The sequence below is a fragment of the Sturnira hondurensis genome, unplaced genomic scaffold, assembly GCF_014824575.4.
Source record: "Sturnira hondurensis isolate 20B ecotype Veracruz unplaced genomic scaffold, ASM1482457v3 Scaffold0001872, whole genome shotgun sequence".
NCBI lineage: Eukaryota > Metazoa > Chordata > Mammalia > Chiroptera > Phyllostomidae > Sturnira > Sturnira hondurensis.
In genome coordinates, this window is record NW_028074503.1 from 7,143,794 (window position 1) to 7,162,868 (window position 19,075).

The following is a 19,075-nucleotide window of genomic DNA, read 5'->3' on the forward strand; positions in this document are numbered from 1 at the left end:
TTTGAGCTTGTTTTCATGAACTTCCAAAACTTCTTATCCTGGCTTATTGATCAAATAAGCTGACACTACTCCTATATTATTTTTAGCATTATGAAAAATAATAAAATTATGTTCAACTGAAATAAATGATAATTCTGATAAGATTTTTGATGTAAACACTAATTAGGTTCTGCATAGTTTCAGCTTAACCATAATACCCTAGATCCTTAGTTAACTAAAAATCTTGGACTAATTTTAGATACAGTTAATATTAGATAATTTTCAGAAACCTAGATAATTTCTAAGTAAAACAGAATACTGAAACCCACACACAGGTTTAATATATGTGCCTTAACTTTTTAATATACCATAATTTTGGATCATGTTCTTAAATGTACTTCATTCTTGCCACTTTGAGGTTGTATAAAACTGATGTATGGTTATATGAACTGAGTTTGACTAGTTTGTTTTCTAAACTGCTTGTGTGACAGATGATTCTTAATTACTACCTTTGGTAAAAGTTGTATTTATTATAGATAATTGGGATTATACCAGGAGCACGAGCAGCAGAGAAATATAACTATGTGTGCAACATAATAGGATATGATTTTGTTTTTGCAGAAAAATAAGGCTACAGTCAGACACTCCTTAATGACAGGACTATGTTGTGAGAAATGCATTATTAGGCAATTCGATCCTTGTGTGAATATCACACAGCGCACTTACACAAACCTAAATGGTATAGCCTACACACACCTAAGCTGTAGGATATAGCCTATTGCTCCTTGGCTACAAGCCTGCAAAGCATGTTATTGAACAAAACAACATGAGATTAAATCAAGCGTGAGAGAAAATGATGCAATTAAGGGAAGCAGTAAACGAGATGTATGAGGCTGCTGCCAGCAATCCATGGCATACTGTTTTAGAGCAAAGTTTTTTTTATAAGTAGGAAGAGTGCGCTCTGAAATAACTATAGAGGTAGAGTGTGGCACATATGTAAACCAATAAGATAGTTGTTGGATATCATTATCAAGTATTATGCACTGAACATAATTGTATGTGCTGCACTTTTGCATGACTGGCAGCACAGTAGGTTTGTTTACACCAGTGTCACCACTAACATGTGAGTGGTGCATTGCACCATGACGTATGGCTCTGAGGTCACCACACAGTAGGGATTTCCAGCTCCGTCGGAATCCTATCACCACCACCAGAGATTCGGTCCCTCGTTGTCCAGGGTGCCATCACGCAGTGCCTGACTATAGTATCCTTCTAAGGGAGAGTGTCGGCTTCTTCAGAATATGGAAGAGCATAATGGAGAACAGAATTGGAGTTTGGATAAAAAGCTGCAGACGTTTATTTACCTGGGTTTGTTATATGTGAGTGTGAAAAAGAGCAATGAAATTCGTTAAAATTGACAAAATTTACCTAGTTTTGATGAGCTTATTCATAGGTTAATGTTTAAAAGAACTTAACACTTTACTGCCAAATATTGTATTAACACGAGCTAGAACTTGACCTTCTCTCTATTAAAATGACAACTAATCTTAACATATTTCATTTAATAATGGCTAATAAGTGGCTGCTCTTTACCCCTGTATAATATGTCCAAACAGGATTCCAGAAGCTTCTTGATAAACCAGGAAACCAGGAACGTTTTCAGTGTTTTGTGTTATTTTATCATGTCCTTAATTATTATGCTCAAAAAAGGGCAAAGTTTACCCACTAGTGAAAGTCTAAGGTCAGAGGTTGGGTTCTGCATGAGCAGATGTTGAATCATTTGGACCTGCAGGGACCAACATGTGGGAGAGGTACAGGGAGGAAGCAGAGCCAAACAACAGCAGAAGTCAAATAGCCTTGCTGGTCCCACCATGCTTTGACCAACCCCGTAGGGAGATCTGGGACACACAGGGCTCATCAGAGTACTTAGAGTCGGGTCAGAAATGGCCTGGCCTTTACACCTGGGATCATTGTATACAGGCCCCCCTGGGAAAAGAGTGTGTTTAGACAAGGCAGCTCTCTGCGGCAAAATCCCGAGTGAGTTGAGAGCTTGAGACTGCATGTGGAGAGCTGGGCAACAAGCCCATCTATGCACAGAAACCTGGGCAGCTCATCTGCATGCCCACCACATTCCCCTGCTGCCATAGGACTTTCTATTATGCTCATTCAAAACACTGTATTGTTACCTTGACTCAGTCGGTAGCCAAGTATTTTATCCCAGGAATCCATGGATCCTATATTAATCAGGTGAAAAAACCCTTGAACAATAATTAAATTGAAAAAAACTCTTGATTTTGCCTTCTGAAGATCAGAAGCTACATTAAAAATATTTAGAAATATATATATACATATATATTTTTTAATCTACAAGTAACTTTGAAATTTCCCATTTAGCCTGTGGATTATCACAAATATGTCTTTTCACGTTATAAATGATAAGGGTGTTTGGGATATACTTTGTATATCTCAATTAGCTCAACACTAGTGTAAGTTGTCCAATCACAGAATAAATGCATATAGGTTAAATATTACTAATAAAATCATCTCAGAGGTTATACCCTTTATAACAGTGTTTGTCAGAGTGTGGTTCTCAGATCAGCAGCGTCAGCATTACCTGGGGCCTTGTTAGAAATGCAAATTCTATAATCCCACCTCATATTTACTGAAGGAGAAATTCTAATGTGGGGCCCAGCAATCTGACTTTTAAATAATCTCTCCATGTGATAGTAGAGCCTGGTAAGACTTAGAACCATTGCCTTACAAAATCAGTTGAAAGGCCCTAGAAATTTGTCAATGTTCTCCATGTTTGTTACACATTCTTACCCTCAGGAGAAACACTAGTCAAATTCTTGTGAAAGATTTACGTATTTGATGGTGATAGAGAATTTTATGTTCTCATATTTTTATTTACTGGTTACTATAATACATTAATCACAGCATTTAGCCTCATCTAAGAAGTTTCTACCCTACCCTGATGCTTGCTTGAAGACTCTGCTGTAAGCTGCAGATGTGAATTTGTGTCTTCAGCAAAGGTAGTTTTGGCAACACGTGGAAAGGCCCACACCAGAGACTTCAAGGCAAAGGCCCAGTCGGAGGTCAAGCTTTGAAACTTAAATATGACATCGCTTAACCACTGATTTTCAAACTTTTTCATCCCATGGCACAATGAACTGATTACTAAAATTCTGTGGCATGCCAAAAATATATGAATTTTTCCTGATATGACAAAAATAGGTATAATTTTGATTCATTCACATCCAATGGCTGCTGTTGTGTTGGCTGTGTCATTTTTTAAATTTGACAATAAAAGGGAACAGAGGTCAATGTCCCTAACTAGTCAAGTATTGCATTTTCAAACAACTCTTGTGGCATACTGGTTGAAAATTGTTAACTCAGACGATTAATTATTCCTGAAGACAGAAGCAGGGTTTGCAAAACACTTTCTGCTACAGAGCAAATAATTTCATGAAACTAAGACAAAAATTAATTATATCAGAGTAAATGAAATAATGAGACAAATTGAATTGTAGTTACTTATTTTGGAATATGTTTAGGGTTATTTTTAGTGTTCTATTTTTAAATCAGTATCTGATCAGTTCTTTAAAAAAAAACCTACCTCTAACTTTCAAAGTAGTAGACCGTGCTTCTGTGGACTGAAATGAAACATTTGATAAATGATATCTGATTCTTATTAACTCCTCAGAATTCAAATGACTTTACGGAATCTATTTACTTTAAACAAACATGTTTATTTGCTCAATTCTAATGAAAATATGGTATTTGCATTTATCTATTGAGAGTATGCCCTCCTTCTTACCAGAGTATAATTTTATAAATTAATTGTACAACTAAAATTATATCTAGAGTGTCATATTTGAGAATAATTTGTACTTAATATGGTATAACAAGCTCACCATTAAATAATAAAAATTACACTTGATGTGTGGAGCCAATGTCTACCGATCCATCCAAGGAAGACGGGTCTGGAACTGGTTTTATTGCTCAGAAGGTTTCAGCCTCACTGAGATAAAGACAGTCATTTCTTGGTAGTCAGAGCCTTCGAAAGTGCTGAGAATGCCTTTGACGTAGCATTTCACCCCGACGATAAGTGAAATTTCAGGAAGAGAGATTCTTGGTCTGAGTTTTTTACGCTAAAGATAGAAGAGCAGATAATAGAGGCCTTTAAAGGTCCAAGCCAAGACTCCTTTAGAAAATGTCCACATAGACTTGCATTTTCTCATCTTAGTTCGCAAAGTACTGTATGCTTGAACTGGCTTATATATGTTAATGTACTCCTCTTGTTGCTCCTATGTAAATGAGGCTAGTCTTTTTTGCTGTTGTTATCAATAATAAACTTTGGAAATCATTTTTGGTAATAGTAGGGGAAGGGGGGAAGTTGAGAAAGATGATCAAATCTTGGAAATAAAACTTAAAAATAACTGCACATTCTTTCAGTGTCATTGTTTAAGCAGTATGTAAATATCTAGGAGAATAGACCCATATTTGATTTTGTTATTGAACAGTTTATGATAGCTTGAAATTACATAATTTGTAGATTCCTGTTGACTGAAAAAGATAATGTTTTTTCACTGTGTAAGCCATGAGCTATTTTTATATTTATTCATATAAATTTATCTCAGCTTCTCTAACTGCCTCACTAAACAAATGAGTATTTCTCGAATTCCCCTTTGCACCAGCTTTGTCATCTTACTGGTTTCCTCATCAATCAAGGAATTAAATAAAATCTTTGAAGTGTTCATTTTACATTTGTACAAGTTACATTTAATTTTTTTTACTTTTTGAAAATTCGGCTTTCATACTTGGGACCAGATGTGTTTTAGAATTTAGAAGTCATCAGATTTTAGAAACTGCAGGGAAGTACATTGTACACACTATATATTTTTATGTTATTATAGATAACAGCAGCATATTGTCACAGCAGCATCTGGTACAATACCCCATAAGTAAATATCTTAATGTTTCTTCAGTGAAACATATAAATATTTATATGCAGTGAGATGAAAAACAAGATTATAAATAGCCTCATGTCATTTCAGGTTTGGTTTTACCACTGAATGAGCTCCAAACAGGTCGGGATGCTACCAAATGAATTATGAAAAATTTGTCAGTTTTCAGCACTTGTCGGATTTCGGTAGGCAATTAAGGGATTGTGAACCTATAATTTCTATTACCTTCTCAAACTACATTTATTCAGTTACAGGGACTCATGTCAAAGATAATAAGAAAAAAGGAAGTGTGAACCCTCAGAATCCATTTATAATTTAATATCCTAGAATGTGATCCAATGTGAATTATTTCTTTGAGGAAAGTCATAGAGTCAGAAAAATGGAAGAATCTTAAAATATTGGCTAACTCTCCAAAACCCATGTTTGGAAAGACTACATAATTAAGGGCCCGAGCAAGCAAATAAAAAGCAGCAAACAAACTGAAGATGAAAGATACAGATAAAACTATCTAAAGTTGAAAACAATTAACTTTTTTATACTAATGCTTCACATTAAATATATAACAGATATATAACAAGTCTTTTGCTGTCTTTTAATTACTAGAAAACCTAAAAGCAACACATTCAGAGAAACTAAATGCCAATATATTAATGGCAAGATTGAAAATGACCATGTCAAGATGTGAGAAATGTACTTTTCAATGATTAAAGATAATCTCAACACTGGGGCTAAAACTTAGAGGCTAAGTTAAAATATGGATAAGTTTAGAAAAATGAAAACAGAGAAATGCAAGAGAAAGTTTTATTGCAAAGAAAATTCTCTTGCACCTTATACCTTATTCATTTTTCATAACTTTTAGGTATATTTGGAATATCGATGACTTTAATTTGAATTTCAAACCACTAAATTTCCATAATTTTCTTCCTAGCAAACAATTCTCTCTCTCTCTTTTTGAAAAGAGTAAGAGAAGGGAAGAGATTTCTGGCTTTGCTCTTCCTTCCCCCAACCCCCCACTTACCAAAAGCACAAAATGGTGCTGAGAGAAGAGGGAAGGAGATGGGGACTGGAGCTCTGGTTGAGCAGGAGATTTGGGGTCACCAGTGGATGAAGGGACGGCCTGAGCACCTCTAGTGGAAATCCTCTCCATTGGCTGCCTGCAGACTTACCCACACAGCTGCAATTCTTGGACCTGTAGGAACCGGGAGTGAAAGTTTGGTATTTTGTACCCAGCTATCTATCGAACCTTTCTTGGCCATCTGTCTTTGGGCCCAACCCGCTCCTCTGTCTCATACTTTGGGCAGCCTGCCTTGCTTTGTGGGCCCTACTGAGGAACACGGGCAGTTTTCTTTGGCCCCAAGGGAGGTTTCCCACGCTGAGGTGACCCTCTTCTGCCACAGTCCCAAGGATTTGCAGAGAGAAACTTCCATCTATCTGTCTATCATCTATCTCTACATGTGTACTCTATGCAAAGATGTATTCTAACACAAGTATGTTCCCAATGTATAACTTTCACATGTAACAATCCACACTCATAAATTCTCTGCCAAGAACTGAAACAGGATTTGATTGGATTCAAAATGTGAATAGAAAGAACCAGTTCTTTGCTGATTCAAGATTCTCCTTAAAAACCATCCCGCTCAAAACTTATCCTGTCAAATGCATGACATCCTGAATCATCATTTTTAACAACAATAGGGAATATTTATTGAGTGCTTAACAAATCATTTACTATTTAAAAAACTGTTGCACACAAAATCTTTCAACGTTATGTTGAAAAAAATATATAAGCTATTAATAATAAGTTTTCACATGCATTAACCTGGCAGTTAGCTGTTTTTATGTGTCACAATTAAAGTTTCCTTTAGAAATAGAATAAAAGGTCTGTGGCTGGAATTTGTATGTTCTATTTCATACAAGTACACATTTTATATATTTAAAATACCTTATTCTCCTCCATCTTTAAAATGGGAATTTGTCTATGATGTTCTTCCTCCTTTCCTTCCCCATATTCAGTTTTTCTGTACACTGTTCACGTATCAGTCTTCTGCAATAAAGACAGCCCTTAGCGATATCCCCCTTTGTATTTTTCATCAACACTAGAAGGTTTAGCATGCAATTATTTTATTACATGTGTTAATTACCAACTAAATTGTAAATGTTACCCCCAACTGGGCAGTAGATATTTTAAAAGGCTGGGGATGGAAGATAAATAAGGGAAGGAAGTAAAATAATGCTTGCCCAAATAATATATAAAGCCATTTATTTTGCATAGCAAGGGAGAAGGTCAAGGCCTATCAGCTGGGAGTGTCTCCTCATTGTCCCAGAATCAGATGAATTTTATGCTTCCCACAACTGCAGCATACACAGAAAGTCAGAACGGAGACCATATAATGGCAGCATCCTAATCGTATAGAAATATAGTCCAAGGCAGTACACATTATAGGAAAATCTAACTTCTTTGGCTCAAGTCCCATGAATGTATGCATGCTTGGAAAAGAATAGGAATCCCTGGAACTTCCGAATGCCCACTTTGTACTTCAAGTATGAATTTCAGAATCTTCAGCCTAGAGAGTCTGAGAAAACTACACAGTTGGGATAGAGTCTGAGTTTGGAGAACTGCTGTTTCAATGCGAATGTCACGCATGCAGAGGAATAGAGACTTCTGAAGAGGGTGACCCCCCGGATCCAGGTGGGTGAACAGGGGCATCCAGGCAGGTCCTGGGCTGCATGAGGCCAATCAACTCACTAGGAGTGGAGAAGTTAGTATTACAGCCCTGATGCATGCTTTCTAGGAGTATAGCGGGTCCTCAAACAACGCCGTTTCGTTCAACATTTTCTCTTTGTAACATTGAGGAGGTGCCATAGGAACATAACTCTGCTTTTATCAATAAGCCTATGGGAAAATTGGTTTCCTTATACTTAAAATTGCAGAACCTACCAAGAGCATTAACTGGGTACATATGGTTTCCATGGGACAAGTGGCAGGTACGACTGTGACACGCTGATACCAACATCGCATGGCTCCGTACTAACGTAACTCAGTCTCGATAGCACCGCTCCTCTCTTGGCCGCCTCCTTCTATTCTATCTGGAAATCGCCAAGAGTTTTTCTCTGGAACTCAAAAACATTTCACTCGTGATCTACTTCTCCTAAGCCTTAGCTACCCGCCCTCCCCTTGGAATGATCTGCTAGCAGGCACAGCCTGTCTTTGCCCCAGTGCTGCCCCAACCCTTCAGCTGCCACTGCCCCTTCAGAAGGTCAAAGCTGACCTTGGTCCATGGCCAAGTGTTTATTCTGCTTCCCATGCAACCGGAGCTGTTGCCCACACCTCTGCAGCAACTCCGCTCATTGCCCAGCCCTTCAGATAGCGCTCTACTCAGTTTGCCACTGCATAGGTGTGGTGGATTGCTTGTGAAAATGATGCCACCTACCCACACGTACCCATACCTACCCATACCTACCTACCCTTCCTTCCTTCATGACATTTTCATTAAGAGGTGACTCCAAGCTGGCCTCGCTATTTGCTTTGGCAAACAGAATGGCGCAGAGGTGGCATGTGCCTTACCTACTTTGGCCTCTCAGACCTCCCTAGTCACCGTGAGGAAAACGCCCAGCGAGGCTACTGGAGGCTGAAAGAAGGCATAGACCTGTCATCCCTGTCAGCCCAGGGGACAGCCAGCCAACTCCCAGAAACGGCACTGCCAGCTTGGCCTGCAGCTCTTACAGATGCATGGGGTAGCCCAGAACCCAGCTGGGGCCAGCCGAAATTGCCGGCCTACAGAGTCGTGAGTCATAACTGGTTGTTATTTTAAGCCATTAAATTCGTGGGGTAGTTTGTTACGCAGTAACAAGTAATTAACACAATATGCTAGCCATGACAAATTGTCCACATAGCAGTTAACTCTCTAGATGAGTTTACTCTACATACCTGAACATCCTATGCTATTTCACAGCACACATTAGAATATTAAAATGTTCCATTACACTACTGCATTATATTATATATTATTATCCTATTGCATTATCCTGAATTACATCACATTATTATGTGTCCCTCTTTTTCGGAGCACACAGTTATTTCAGTGGAGCTATATCAGTGCTGGCGATGACCAGGAAGGGAGAACATTACACCTCAGTTCACACTCTACCCAGAAAATCTGTTCCATCCCGCAACCAGGGCTTGCTGCTCAGTCTGGTCTACCTTGCTATAAATTTCATCCTCCTTCGTGATTTCCCCCAGTCGCTTCTCAGTCTGGCTCCCACTAAGATTCCAGTACTTTTAGACATATCTGTATGTACTTCTACCCGTGTGGATGCCTATAGATGGAAGCACCTAAAATTGGCTGTCTTAAAAAGTGAGAAATTTTATTTTCTCACCTACCGAGAAATCCAGATGTAGACAGTTTCACGTTTACTTAATTCAGCAGCTCCACGATCTCACCAAGAATTCATCTTTCTTCCCAGCTGTTTCAGACTTCGGCCTCAGATGAGCTCTCTCCTGGGCACAAAATTGTTGACACGATTATAGACATCAGATCTAGACGCAACACATTTCTTCCCACGTGTGTCTTTTTTAAGAGCCTGAAGACTCTTCCCAGAAGTCCCCCAGCAGAACTCCTCTCAGATTTTTTTGGCTAGAATTGTGTCACATGCCTCTTTCCAAGCCAATCATTGGTAACTTGTCTGATATGGTCATGACTGGCTCAAGTCAATAAGGATTTGCCCCTTTGGCAATATCTGCTAGCATACCTAACCCCTGTGGATGGATGGGGTCAAACCATTTTTGCTGGCATTCAGAGTTTTTATGCAACAAGCGACATGTGGCTTAAGACCTTCCTGCTTTCGGATGTCTCTGCTCATTTCATGACAAAGGTCTTTGAGGGTAAATTCTTTCCTAAGCTCATGTCTCAACTCAGCCAACATTCCCGACTGCGTGCAGCGCGGTGTAAGTAGTGGAGTCCCAGGCAGGATCCCGTCCCTTCTTTCTTTCACTCTTTCTTCCGTGCTCAGATCTGGGCCCTGGACCAGCAGCCTCCACACCATCTTCGGATTTTTGTCAGTCCTCGCCCCAGATTAGTGAATCAGAAAACCTGAGAGTGAAACTCAGCCACGTGTGTTTTAAAAAGTCTTTCGGGTCATTCAGATGCTCCCCAAAGTTTGAGAACCACTGCCCCTATTAACTACGTGGCTTCGGTGAAGACATATACTCTCTCTTAGCCTCAGACCATCAGTCTTTGAAATAAGGTAGCGATTAGATCTGCCTTAAAGAGTTCTTGTAAAAATTAAATAAGAAAATACATGTAAGATACTTAATACCATGCTTGGCACATCTATACAATAATGTGAATTCTTAGTATAGCATTAGCACATATAAACATAATAAATGTTAGCACGCCTTCATACTCAAAGCTACATAATAATTCTCAAGACGATCTGCATACAACTAGATGTCCGTAAATATATAAACCGGTTATTAAACTACATATATTAAGTGCGTATATCTATTATGTGCTTTTGATTTATTGGTTCATTTTCTAGTATTTATGAGCTTTATATTGATTGTTTACTTTTTATTAAATAGATGTACCTAGTTCAATAAGGAAAGTAATTGATACAAAAACCTTATGAAAATAGTAGTTCCCTGGCTATGCTATCACCACTTAGCTATATTTTAGCTAACTTTTATGCATAGACTTCAAGTGCTTTGAAGTCTTAATTTACCAACTTTAGACATTCCTCTCATGAGAAGGAGAATTTAATGTCCTTGTACTACCGTCTCCAGTTCTTGCTGCCTCATCTTCTAAATGTAATTTCATCTCAGTATGAAATCAATAGTCTTCAAATTACTATGACTTTGTAAATGTACTTTATTTTAACAATTTACCATGATGATGTTTCTTCTTGCATATTTTTATCTTTTGGAGGCAATAATCTCTCAGCGTTCTAACAGCTCAGGGTATCCAATCACTAAAAAAAACTACTCTCAATAGTACTTTCTGTACAAACGTACCAGGTAAATCGCTAGTTCCATTTTCCCCCCAGAAAACTCTCTTCTAGAGTTGAAACTAGGTGCTGAGATGTCCTTACCACACTCACACTCTGGTGGCAGGCACTCTGTTCTGACACCTGCTTGTCTCATTTTGGAGCCTACTGATTCATTCCGGTGCTGCGCAATGGGGGCGTGTCTTCTGTTGGGAGTCCTTTCTGCTTTCCAGGCCATTATTAACCTCTCACCCAGGTGTAGATTCAACTCTGACCACAAAATGCTGAAACAGGGCTTAATTTCATAAATTCAGTTAAATAATCCGTAATTCGTGGAGAGAAATCAAGTCAGCCCAGCTGACTATGCCCTATACATGTACAGGAATAGAACAATTTTCTAAATAACTTAGGTTTTTTTTAACCAGTAGTTTTGGCAACAGGGACATATAGCCCCTGTTACATAAAAGCCAAAACATAACAACTGAAAATATCAACTAAAGAATATTTCCCCAGGTGCCAGTTTGCACAGCCCAGGCCAATTAAAAATATTATTTATGAATTGGCAGGTCTTAAGTATCAGTAATAGACACTCTATCCTTTATTCACATTCTCAAAGAACGTGTAATTTTCAGGAAGTGTTTGAGAAATAAAATGAAATGGTGCCTTAATCTTTTCCATAGAGACACAATTTGGTAAACAGTATTATCTTGAAAGCAACTAGTTCTTGTTAATGCTTATCATGCTTTCCTTGTATTCAGTTTAAATGTCACACATCAGCATCTATAGGTGGGCTATTGTCACTGACCTTTGTATTATGTTGAAAAGCTCCAGGAATTTCTCTTTTTTCACTTTAGTTTCAAAGAGGGGGGGGGTACTTAAGCTCCACTCTTTCATTGCCAGAAATGTGTGCAACCAGAGCTCAATGTTTGTTCCCTGTTACATGACATCACAATCGCAGTCAATAAATATTGGTGACAAATTCAACAGAAGTTCATGGATGCCTTTAGCTAACATCCAAATGAGGGAGGGGAGATCTTTTAAAAAGTTCAGAAATTTTTATTGTATTTTTTCCACTACCATTTAAACCTCTTGTACCCCCTCCCTCCTGCGAGCGAACTCATGGGCACGGGACCTCTTCTTAACGACAGGTTTTGTATGCATCTCTGCCTTTGCAGAAAATGGTAACCTTAACCTCGAGTTTCGTGGATTCGTAAATAATACAAGAAGCATTTATTAGAACATAAACTTGTGTCCTACAGTGTTTTTTAAAATATGTGTACATACACACATATATTTGTAGTTAAAATTTACCCTGCGTTGTAAACTAACACCAGAAAAATGTGAGACAACTAAATGCTAATGATTCACTCGGGTACTTAGGTTTTGGATTGCTTGCTTAATAGGGTTAGCATTAAAATGGTCAGCTTTGAAGTTAACACAACAGCCATTGAAATGCACCGGGTGGTGGGCGGGGTTCTCCGAGGTTTTTTTGTTTTTTGTGTGTGTTTTTTTGCAGCCCTTGTTTTACTCTGGCTGGCTCTAGACTCAACAAAATGGCAGTGATGGGATTTACACAGTGAAGGCTATTTTTGTTAGTGGGAGGGAGGAGAGCTTTTCTTCAATATAAGTAAATAAAAGGGATGGTCTTGAGAGACTAGCATGTGGGAAAAAAGGAATCTTCCAGCCTCCTTCTCTCCAGCCTTGAGATTTCCATTGTCATTTCTTCTTTTCCCTAGAACAAGTTAATGCAAATTTTTTCGTTCCCAAGCACTTGCCCTGTACATTGCTCACAGCATCTCAGCTCACCCCCGCACCCTCCCCACCCCCCCACCCCCCCAGCAAAGAATTGCTTGAATGCTAAGCCAATGGTCTCCAAGATTCATCAATCTGGACTTTCTGGGGTTAATACCAAAATCCTCTCCTGTGGCAGTAAAGTCAAGGAAGGAATGGAGGGGGGAAATTACACGAAAATTCCTAAAGCCATTGTCTATTGAAAAGAGGGCAATAATTAAGAGATAATGTCAAAGGGGAAAGAACATTCTCACAGGATAATGGTCTCCTGCTGCGAAGAGAATGCCAAGGCAAAGCCAGCACCATTTATGGAAAATAAATGTCATGGCAAGCAAGGTTAAGAAATTTACTTTCAAATCAAAAGAGCCAGTCCGCTGGCAGAGCACGGTTATTCCAAATTATTGAAGCTGATTGAATCCTTGCACCCAATAGACATTCCTGCAGAAGTATGCTATGTCATTAGCAGTCTGCAGAGTTAGAGGCCTTCCCATTAACTGACAGATATGGGATCAGATTGATAGATTGATGATAGATATAATACTGGTTCTCACTTCAGCTGGTTAAGAAAGGTGCTAGTACTGCATAATTTTTAACAAGGTCTTCGCTAGGTTACACTCAGAGTGATGCTAATCGCCTCTACCAGTCTGCCTTCTGTAGGAGCTTTCTAAGAGTAACTTCTTTCCTTCTGCTAGATAAAAATAAAATTGTTCCAGAGGTGGACATAGAAGTATGAGGGATCTCGGTAGGGGTGGGGAGTAGGCAATCTTCGTAGTGAAAATGTTTTAGAGCAAGTGGGGTCTTTTAATATCTTCACATCAGACTCGTAAGACGAACTCCAACATTATAGTTCACAGAATGAATTGCGAAGAAATTTTAAGGTTATTTCGAATGTGTATAAATGAAGCCCAGGCTGCAACATGGTTAGCTAAATGTTTTTGGCCGCCAGTAGAATGACACCTCAATTTAATCCATGCAAAAAGTCAAACTAACACTGGCAATTTTTTTCAAATAAAAATACATAAGTTCTATTCAGTCATGGAAAAGAATCACAGTCAATGTGACTAGTTCTATACTTGTGAGATGTAACATTATTAGATTCACCATAGACACAGTTTAAAAGTTAAATAAAATCAACAAATATTTGATAAATGTCAACTATGTAGAGTATTTACATTGGATGTCACTGGACACCTACATATGAATAAGGTATCCCAAAAGATATGTGTAACCCCCAAACAGGAGAAGAAAAACTACCTAGTTTTATCAAAAGTAAAGGCTGTATAGTAATCCAATAGAAAGAAATACTATCAGAACCCGGGAGGGACCCATACGTTGTAGTGAATAAAATCATGGACAACTTCACGAAGTACGTGGCTGCCAGGAACATGACCAAATTGGGACCATAACACTATTCAAGAGCCCCAGTGGCTTCACACAATACTCAAGGTAAAAGCCAGAGCCTTGCTGACAACCTGTGAGGCCCCACATTATCTTCCCTGAGCATATCTCTTTCCAGTCTTTTCTCGTTTGTTCCAGGTACACTGGCATCCCTGCTGCGCCCAGGAAGTGGCTCATCCCTGTTGCCTCAGCCTTCACAGGTGCCGTTCCCTCTGGAAATGAGCTTCCTCAGCTATCCTCAACCTCAGGGCTTGGTTCATTCCTTTTTCAGCTCTTAGCTCCAATATTCCTCTTCTCAGGGGCACGTTTCTTGGCCACCATTCCTGAAAGAAGAATGTCCGGTCCCCTGCCCCAGTGCTTCCTGTTCACCTGCTGTGCTGTTTTCTTCTTACACTTTACTGTATTCTAACCTACTACACACTTTTGCTTATTATCTTCTGCCCCCACAATTAGAAGGTAAGCACTGACCAGGCAGGAACTTCTTAAAGTTTTGTTCAGTTAGGTGAGTGCCTGGTCCATAGTTGCTATTCTCAGTTGAATTCTTAAATGAATAGCTTTGCTGTTTTCATGTTTCACAGGAGGATTTTATTGTAGGAGCTCCAATTCTCTAGCTGGCAATTTAATGCTGTTTCTGTAAAATTTCTCCTTGGACAACTGTATAATGTTTTTAAACAATATAGTTTCATCATGTTATTTTATCAGGCTAAAAAAGACACTGTTTTATAATCTATACAAGCGACTGAATTTCAGTCACTGAAAAATAAAGCTGTTCAACTAATGGTGATCGTAATTTAAAAAATAATATCAACAATTTAAGTCGTGCATACTATATGCACACTAAAATACATTGGTCAATCAACACATAAACAGATAATTATGGATTTTTTACTCTATGCTAGTCACTGGAAATACACAGTGAATAAAATGTGCAAATTACTTTGTTTGGCTGTTAAGTTCCCCCATAATTGGGTTCACCTATGTATTCACTCACCAAATACTCACAGAGTAACTAGTGTGTGCCAGGCATAGTGAAATGAACCATCCTCTTTCCATAATATTTTCTTTTATTCTTCAATGTCAGTAAGATTAGCCTTCTCATTTCCTTTTAAGTATCCATGATATATCCATTTCTGTTACCGAACAGAGGTCCAAGGGCGGGGGGGTGGGGTAATACTTGGCCCACCGAGGGTTGCCAAAAACTGCTACAGAAAACAGAGGCCCCTCCCAAGGACGGTATACTAATATCTACTGGGCTCTTCTGTCCGCCTCCAATTGGAAAGACATCTCTCAATGCCAGAGATCTGTGAAAAGGAAATAAAATGTTTATTTAATGCTATTCAGGCCTAACTCCTCTATTAAAATATGCAAGTCCTTTAGGGTATACACCTACACACACACACACACACACACACACACACACAGAGCGCTCCCTTCTCCCCCTGTCCTAACTCTGGGTACCGTAAATCAGGAAAAGAGCACATGTCCATTTTTCCAGGCCACTGGTATTGTCAGCTGTGTTGACATCCAATCTCCAATTAATCCAAAGTCATATGGCACCTTCTACTGGCAAGAGTTCTTTGTACCAAGTTCCAGTCAAAGTCTCTCCTGCTTTCCAGGCCACATGGCCAAAGGGAGCACGCCAAGGCCGCGTGGGCCTCTTCTACGAAAGCTACAGGGGTCCGCACTCCACCAAAAGCGTGTGTCTTTCTTCTTCACCTGGCCACAGGGATCTCCACTCTGGCAAAGCTGCATGGTTTTCCCTCTTACCTGGGAAAGAGGGCGTCTGCACTCTGCTGAAACCGCGTGGCTCTCTCTTCACCTGGCCAAGAGGGGACCCTTACTCTGCTGAAACCACATGGCTCTCCCTCAATGGCTGCCATGTCTGGGTTTAAATCCCCGTGCCAATCTTCCTCTATAACCCTATTTCTGACTCCTCCCACGATTAGTTACACCTACCAGTATTTCTGTATTATTACAAGTTTACTGGACTACCATCGTTAGTCTGGGCAGGTACAGCCCCATGTCCTAGAGCCAGTCTTCTCCAAGCTCCCACGCAGACGCTGTAACTCGGGGGACCTGCCCCCAGTTACATCTTGGGGAGGATGTGACTTCATCCCCCTAGCTCCAAGCCTGGCCACAGCCATTTAACATATCCAAGTGACCCGCCAAAGACTATAGATGTGTTAAATGACCATGGGTTAGCTGCAAGGCTGTGGCTATACAAAACAGCCCTGCATGTTCCTGCTCCATGTGTCCCTTCCCCCAACTCACACCTGTTGGGGGAAGGGGCGAGGACATCTTATATGTCTCTCTAATATTCCTATACACTTTGAGTTCTGGACACCATTCCAAATCCTCCCTGCCCCCTTGACTGCACCCTGTATCATTCCCACAGCTGTGCATGTTGTTCTCTCCAGCAATTTCTCTTCTCTTTACTTGCTTAGGCATTACCCATCCTGGGAGGTACCCCAGCTTCGTCTCATTTTTATTTCAGCTGCCTTTATCCTGATTTTGCTTTAGCTATTAATACATTATTTAATCTTGCTACTCTTCCTATTCTGGACTTCACCTCCGAATTACCTGGAAAAAAAAAACACTAAACTAAATTTTAATTCCAACAACTGACACCAAGAATCACTGATTTAGACCCAAAGTTGAAAACAAATACTCTCAATTCAAATAGCAAATAATGGGCTTAAACTTAATATGGATGTTGTTATCACTTGCTTTTACACCGTAATGTTATCAGGCATAGTAGGAGGGGATCATGCGACAAAGTGGCAATTCATCTCGAAAGTTTGTTGCCCACCCCTGCAGACAAAATTCTGGAAATAGAAGCAAAACCATATTAAATGCCTGTTAAATGCTTTCGTTCCTTCTGTGTAACTACAAGACTGTGAATTTTGTGACACCTGAGTACCACCTGCCATCACCTGTTTCACTCACTGTCCGTTATCTTTTTGACCAGAGAGTTCCTCTTAATTAAGAAAAGGGCCTTTGCCCTAGAACTTGCCACCTTTCCTCCAGAGTGGCAGGTTTTTCATGCTAATGATAAGAGTTTAGGAACTTATGACACTCAAGTTCTAATTTTTATAGCTCTTATAAGGATTTCTGGATGAATAGATTTCATTTCTACTAAAAATGTTTTAGAATAACTTAAAGATATGGTTACTTTTAAAGCAATCATTACTTTTTTAATAGGCATATTCTTCGAACAGAGGAAATTCTAAGTTCCCTGGAGCCTTGTTATATTCTCATAAACCATTGTGGAAGGAACTGATTGAGAAGGAGGAAAAGCTAAGGCAGGGAGGTCGGCAAATTAAGGGATGCCATTACTTCCTGAATGTGGTGTAGGAAAACCTGGCTTCTAATCCAAACCTTGGGCTTGAACCAAACCTCTCTCATGATCCTATTGTGAGGATTCAAAGGACGGATGAGTTTGTACTTACCACTTAAAAGTTAGTCACAACAGCTTATTCTTTCATTTTCTCTCCACCCTATCTCCACCCTACCCACAGTCTTTCCCTTTACTTTCCATTTGTGGACCATAATTGGTCCTTAGGAAATGCTGATATGTGAGCTACCCTTTGTGTTTAGAATATGGTAAAGCATTCTGAAAAGTGGTAAAATGATGCAGCCCTAAAGTGAAATTCAATAGCCACCTTCATGGATCGACTCTGCAGTAACGTGGAGTAAACTACATTTGCACTCCATCCACGTCCTACACAGGGGTGGGGATGACCAAAGTGTTCTAGTATATAAGTTTTGTGTGAAATTTTCTTCATGCTCCAGGGGGGTGTTGCAAATCCGTGTTAACTCCTCTGAAAGTTGGTATTGACTCCATCATCTCCGCATGATAAACACCGTGGAAAATCAGATCTAAACTGACATTTCCAGTTGGCTATCTATCAAATGGTGTCTTCTAGGCATTGATCCTTTCGGCAACAAAAAAGTCGTAAAACATTTATCTTAGACAGTCCAACACACGTTCAATTTATTCCTGGTGTAGAAAAATGAGGAAATCTAAAAATAAAATACGAAATTTCACATATTACAAAAGAATATGTGAAAATCACACTGTGCTGAAGTACATACAAGGATGCCTACCTGTCTTCCTCAAATTTCTTACTGGAAATGAAAGGATTCCGTACCTCACTCTTAGAAGCAACTGACCTCTGAATCTACACACCCTTTCAGCTCTTTCACTTCAGTTTTCAGTTCTTAATCCCCAAAGTCCAGTAATGCTCACATATCTGCTCTGCCTGATACTTCTGATACCAGCATCACTTCTTCGGGGCCCTTAAAAACCTGATTATTTTAACTTGTGTTAGGCCTTGCAGTTCTAGGTCACTATGGTCCACCAATCAAGGAATTTGTATGAATTCTTCTGTCCGATGAAGCCATTGTCACTACCTTTCACAGAGAGAGCATGGTTCTGTGGGAACAGAGCTTTACAGTCCAGTAACGACGTTGGGGAGGGGGAAGCAGGAAGGGAGAGCCTGTGGGAGACTGGGGGGCGAAGAAGCAATGCCACGAAGTTGAAGTAGACAGTAGACCTTGCATGATTCCTCATTTTCCCCAGGCATGAATACCTCTGCTTGCCATACCAACATTTGTTGAGCACCAGCTGTATGCTGGGAGCTTCTACTAATTTTGCATTTTGTTTAGACGGGTTCAGCTTCCATGAAGGCAAATGTTGACCTAAAAAGGCACTTCTTAACTCTGCCTTCATGCTGGGAAAACTGCCAACTAGATAACAGCTGCTACTCAAGAGTTTTGATGGTATTTTGATGTTGTAAGCAATACCCTGCTTGCAGTAAATCAAGAAGATGACCACTCATGATATGAAATTAATTTCTACACTAAGAGACCTGTGGTTTGGTATCTTCTACTGCTGACCTCCTGAGACTAAGTCTTGAATGTGATCCTACAAACATCTCAAGCTCACCGTCCGGAGA